Source organism: Triticum urartu, chromosome 1 (assembly GCF_003073215.2).
Source record: "Triticum urartu cultivar G1812 chromosome 1, Tu2.1, whole genome shotgun sequence".
NCBI classification, from domain to species: Eukaryota; Viridiplantae; Streptophyta; class Magnoliopsida; order Poales; family Poaceae; genus Triticum; species Triticum urartu.
Genome location: NC_053022.1, coordinates 447,046,805 through 447,053,664, shown reverse-complemented (window position 1 = coordinate 447,053,664; position 6,860 = coordinate 447,046,805).

Here is a 6,860-nt window from a genome sequence, read left to right as displayed (position 1 = left end):
TCTTTTATTTACCTCGCTTCTTGTTTACTATTTTGCAATCTTTACTTGCCAATCTATACAACAAAAATACCAAAAATATGTATTTTAATATCTACATCAGATCTCACTTTTGTGAGTGGCTGTGAAGGGATTGACAACCCCTTTATCGCGTTGGTTGCAAGGTTCTTGATTGTTTTTGCAGGTACTAGGTGACTTGTGCGTTGTCTCCTACTGGATTGATACCTTGGTTCTCAAAAACTGAGGGAAATACTTACGCTACTTTGCTACATCACCCTTTCCTCTTCAAGGGAAAACCAACACATGCTCAAGAGGTAGCAAGAAGGATTTCTGGCGCCGTTGTCGGGGAGATATATGCCAAGTCAAGACATACCAAGTACCCCATCATAAACTCATCTCCCTCGCATTACATTATTTGCCATTCGCCTCTCGTTTTCCTCTCCCCCACTTCTAAAACGATTTTCAAAAACCTTTGCCCTTTTCTTTCTCCCTTCTTCCGTTCGATCTTGTGTTACCATGTGCCTTCTTTTTGCTTGCTAAAAGTTTATGGATCCCCATCCACTTGCTAATCTTTTTAAAGGATCCAATTATGATGAACCAATTGCTAGTGAGTTGAGTGCACTAGATTATCTTTATGGAGTTTTGCTTGAAATCGGTGAATCTGGAAATTGTGATGAAGTGCTTTATAAAGTGATTCACGATAGATCTTTGAATAAAAAGCACTATTGCAATGATGTTATTATCAATTCTATTAATATCAGTTGTGCTAATAATATGCAAAACCCTAAGCTTGGGGATACTAATTTTTCTATGTCTACTACTTGTTGCAATGATCATGATTGGGGTGATTCTTCTTCTAATCTTGAAAATTTATTTAAACCCCATGATGACTATGAGATTGATAATAATGTTTGCAATTGAAAGTGGGTTTGGAAGAGTGTCAACTTTAGATCCCACATATTTCGATAACGTTCAATGTTATGAAGATTTTGATAAAAGTGGGTACAGAGAGGTCATGACTTTATTTTATGATAATCCCACTATTTTGGAAGAGTGTCAACTTTGCATGCATGTGGATCATGAAGAGAAAATTTTATGTGATAGATATATTGTTGAATTTGATTATGATCCTACATGTAATTATTATGAGGGAGGAAAATATGGTTGTAGAAATTTTCGTGCCACTAAATTACCTCTCATTATGTTGAGATTGCTATTGTTTCTTTCTCCTTCCTTGCATATGCTAGTTTTTGCTTGTCTTGATAATTTGTTTGCTTATATAATGCCTATGCATAGGAAGTATGTTAGACTTAGATGTGATTTTCATATGCTTCATGATGCTCCCTTCATGTTGCAATTGCTATCTTTCATGTGAGCATCATTAAAATTATTAATGCCTAGCTAAGAGCGTTAAACAATAGCGCTTGTTGGGAGGCAACCCAATTTTATTTTTGTTCTTTGCTTTTTGCTCCTGTTTAGTAATAAATAATTCATCTAGCCTCTGTTATTATTGTGTTTTCTATGTTTTAATTAGTGTTTTTGCCAAGTAAAGCCTTTAGGATCTTCTTGGGTGATTGTTATTTGATCTTGCAGATAAAAACAGAAAGTATGCACTCATGAAAATAATTATCATTTTTTTACCAGAGAGCGATAAAATACCAATTCTAACTGCAGTAAATCAATATAATTTTTATGTTGGTCGTCCTATTTTTCAGAATTTTTGGAGTTACAGAAGTATTCGAAACCTCCAGGTTGCTACAGACTGTTCTGTTTTTGACAGATTCTGTTTTTCGCGTGTTGTTTGCTTATTTTGATGAATCTATGAGTAGTATCAAGGGGTATGAACCATAGAGAAGTTGGAATAAATTAGTTTTAACACAAATATAAATAAATAATGAGTTCATTACAGTACCTTAAAGTGGTGGTTTATTTTCTTATACTCACGGAGCTCATGAGATTTTCTGTTGAAGTTTTGTATTGTGAAGTTTTCAAGTTTTTGGGTAAAGATTTGATGGATTTTGGAATAAGGAGTGTAAAGAGCCTAATCTTGGGTTCCCAAGGCACCCCAAGGTAAAATTCAAGGACAACCAAAAGCCTAGGCCTAGGGATGCCCCGGAAGGCATCCCCTCTTTCGTCTTCGTCTATCGGTAACTTTACTTGAGGCTATATTTTTATTCACCGATATGTGTTTTGTTTGGAGCGTCTTGTATGATTTGAGTCTTTGCTTTTTAGTTTACCACAATCATCCTTGATGCACACACTTTTTGGGAGAGACACGCATGAATCGGAATTTATTAGAATACTCTATATGCTTCACTTATATCTTTTAAGCTAGATAATTTTGCTCTAGTGCTTCACTTATATCTTTTTAGAGCACAGTGGTGGTTTTATTTTATAGAAATTATTGATCTCTCATGCTTCACTTATATTATTTTGAGAGTCTTTTAGAACAGCATGGTAATTTGCTTTGGCTATAAAACTAGTCCTAATATGACGGGCATCCAAGATGGGTATAATAAAAACTTTCATATAAAGTGCGTTGAATACTATGAGAAGTTTGATGCTTGATGATTGTTTTGAGACATGAGGATGGTGATATTAGAGTCATACTAGTTGAGTAGTTGTGAATTTGAGAAATACTTGTGTTGAGGTTTGCACGTCCCGTAGCATGCGCGCATGGTAACCGTTGTGTAACAAATTTCAAGCATGAGGTGTTTATTTGATTGTATTCCTTATGAGTGGCGGCCGGGGACGAGCGATGATCTTTTCCTACCAATCTATCCCCCTAGGAGCATGTGTGTAGTGCTTGGTTTTGATGACTTGTAGATATTTGCAATAAGTATGTGAGTTCTCTACGACTAATGTTGAGTCCATGGATTATATGCACTCTCACCCTTCCACCATTGCTAGCCTTTCTAGTACCGCGCAACTTTCGCCGGCACCATAAAACCACCATTTACCTTCCTCAAAACAGCCACCATACCTACCTATTATGGCATTTCCATAGCCATTCCGAGATATATTGCCATGCAAATTTCCACCGTTTTGTTTATTATGACACGCTCCATCATTGTCATATTGCCTTGCATGATCATGTAGTTGGCATGGTATTTGTTGCAAAGCCACCATTCATAATTTTTCATACATGTCACTCTTGATTCATTGCACATCCCGATACACCGCCGGAGGCATTCATATGGAGTCATATTTTGTTCTAAGTATCGAGTTGTAATTCTTGAGTAGTAAGTAAATAAAAGTGTGATCGTCTTCATTATTAGAGCATTGTCCCATGTGAGGAAAAAAAGGCCAAAGAAAAAAGAGAAGGCCCAAAAAAAGAGAGAGAAAGAGAGAAGGGACAATGCTACTATCCTTTTTCCACACTTGTGCTTCAAAGTAGCACCATGATCTTCATGATAGAGAGTCTCTTATTTTGTCACTTTCATATACTAGTGGGAATTTTCATTATAGAACTTGGCTTCTATATTCCAACAATGGGCTTCCTCAAAATTCCCTAGGTCTTTGGGAGCAAGCAAGTTGGATGCATACCCACTTAGTTTCTTTTGTTGAGCTTTCATACATTTATAGCTCTAGTGCATCCGTTGCATGGCAATCCCTAATCACTCACATTGATATCTATTGATGAGCATCTCCATAGCCCATTAATACACCTAGTTGATGTGAGACCATCTTCCTCCTTTTTTGTCTTCTCCACAACCACCATTCTATTCCACATATAGTGTTATGTCGATGGCTCACGCTCATGTATTGCGTGAAAGTCGAAAAAGTTTGAGAATACTAAAGTATGAAACAATTGCTTGGCTTGTCATTGGGGTTGTGCATGATTTGAATACTTTGTGTGACGAAGATGGAGCATGGCCAAACTATATGATTTTGTAGGGATGAACTTTCTTTGGCCATGTTATTTTGAGAAGACATGATTACTTTGTTAGTATGCTTGACGTATTATTATTTTTATGCCAATATTAAAGTTTTGTCTTGAATCTTTCGGATCTGAACATTCATGCCACAATAAAGAAAATCACATTGATGATTATGTTCGGTAGCATTCCACATCAAAAATTCTGTTTTTACCATTTACCTACTCGAGGACGAGCAGGAATTAAGCTTGGGGATGCTCGATACGTCTGCAACATATCTATAATTTTTGATTGTTCGATGCTATTATATTATCTGTTTTGGATGTTTAATGGGCTTTAATATGCTATTTTATATTATTTTTGGGACTAACCTATTAACCGGAGGCTCAGTGCCAGTTTCTGGTTTTTTTTCTATTGTAGAGTTTCGCAGAAAAGGAATACCAAACGGAATCCAAACAGAGTGAAACCTTCGCGATGATATTTCTTGGACCGAAAGCAAACCAAAATACTTGGAGTTGAAGTCTAGAACTCCGCGAGGCGGCCACGAGACAGGAGGGTGTGCCCCCACCCTCATGGGCCCCACGTAGCTCCACCAATGTACTTCTTTTGCCTATATATACTCTTATACCCTAGATCAATCATTGAGAGCCACGAAACCACTTTTCCACCGCCGCAACCTTCTGTACCCGTGAGATCCCATCTTGGGGCCTTTTCCGGCGATCTGCCAGAGAGGGAATCGATCACGGAGGGCTTCTACATCAACACCATAGCCTCTCCGATGAAGTGTGAGTAGTTTACCACAGACCTTCGGGTCCATAGTTATTAGCTAGATGGCTTCTTCTCTCTCTTTGATTCTCCATACAAAGTTCTCCTCGATGTTCTTGGAGATCTATTCGATGTAATACTCTTTTGTGGTGTGTTTGCCGAGATCCGATGAATTGTGGGTTTATGAACAAGATTATCTATGAATATTATTTGGTTCTTCTCTGAATTCTTATATGCATGATTTGATATCTTTGCAAGTCTCTTTGAATTATCGGTTTAGTTTGGCCTACTAGATTGATCTTTCTTGCAATGGGAGAAGTGCTTAGCTTTGGGTTCAATCTTGTGATGTCCTTTCCCAGTGACAATAGGGGCAGCAAGGCACGTATTGTATTGTTGCCATCGAGGATAAAAAGATGGGGTTTATATCATATTGCTTGAGTTTATACCTGTACATCATGTCATCTTGCTTAAAGCGTTACTCTGTTCTTATGAACTTAATACTCTAGATGCATGTTGGATAGCGTTCGATGTGTGGAGTAATAGTACTAGATGCAGAATCGTTTCGATCTACTTGACACGGACGTGATGCCAATATTCATGATCATTGCCTTAGATATCTTCATAACTATGCACTTTTCTATCAATTGCTCGACAGTAATTTGTTCACCCACCGTAATACATGCTATCTTGAGAGAAGCCACTAGTGAAACCTATGCCCCCTGGGTCTCTTTATTACCATATTGCATCTCTTTTATTTACATCGCATCTCATTTACTGTCGTGGTGGGCGCACGGCAGATGCCATGAGATGGCTAAAGAGAGGAGGAGGCTCGAGGGCACTGGTGGGCTCCAGAGGCGGGGTCGGCATGAGCGAGCGCGGGATGCAAGACATACCCAGGTTCGGGGCTCTCCGGAGAGATAACACCCCTAGTCCTTCCGAGTGTGGTTTATGTGTTACCATACAGAGTTGCTCCTTGAGCTGTATCAGGGAGAAAGAGAGGCAGGCCAAGGCTTGGGCTGCTCTCTCCCTGTATGTGGGTGTTCTACTACTGCGTTCTTCACCCCCGTGCATGGAGGCCTCCTGGGGGGTTTTATAGGTCAACCCCGAGGGGTACAATGGTAATGTTATAGGGTCGCGGGGCCAGGTTGTCAGCGTCTAGGGACCCGGTGCTGGGACCCGCCAGGTACCAGGTCTCGCCGGGTTCCCCGGGCGCGGGGATCGCCGGGTATGGGGGCACTGTTGGCCGTCTTGCCGATCGTCAGGGCATGGCCAAGTCGAGTCGGCTACAGTGGTGCTCCATCAGGTCGCCGCTTGTTGGCGTCATGGGTGACGACGGGTGCACTGTTGCCATGCCGAGCTTGGTCAGCAGGTAGGTGGGGGGCACTGTTGCCTCGTCTGGCTGACCAAAGGCATGGGCAGGACACTGTGGTTCGGTGATCAGTTGGTGGCGACTCGTCCCATCGTACGGCTGGGATGGGATGGTCGCTGACCCTTGGCTGGGTTGGAGTACACGCCAAGGGGTGTTGGCTTGTTGGGTAATTCTTGGTGCGCCGGGCTCGGCCGCCCTGGCTAGCTTATTGGAGAAGTCTCGCGGATTAGGCCGGGTTGAGGGTGCTTGGCCGGGTCGAGCGACTCGGCCGAGTGCGAGCCGTCTTGAGGGGCGATGACGGCCCCGTTGTTTTTCAAAGGATCCAGGTTCCGTTGCCTGCCCGAGGTCCATCCTCCCGACAGTAGTCCCCGAAGCTGTGAAGGTCCGCCTTGTAGTTTCCCCCTTGATGGAGGTGAATCTTGAGGCCGCCGGGTCCGGCAACACCCAGTGTGTACCGGCTTCCGGAAGCCGGATCACGTCATCTCGATAGTGGCGTGAAACAGAGGAGTCCGCCGAATCTTGGAGGCAATCTTTCGGGCCTCGCGCGGGCGCCACGTGGCGTCCGGGAGCCGGAGGGGCCTAACAGGCCACGCGCGCGATAGGGCAGGGAGACGCACAATGGCCCAGGGCCACGCGCCCACGGCCCACGCGCGCGGATTTATTGCGGCGTCTGTGAGTTGGTTGCCATTCTCGAGGTAGTTACTGCGCGTGTACGTGCGCAGTTATTGCGCGGAAGTGGGGGAGGCGAGCGCAAACGATCCCACTTCCCCATGTTTTGAATCGTGGCTTATAAATTGGGGCGAGGAGGGGGCGGTGGAAACCATTCGCACCCGTGCCCTCCTGCCTTCGTC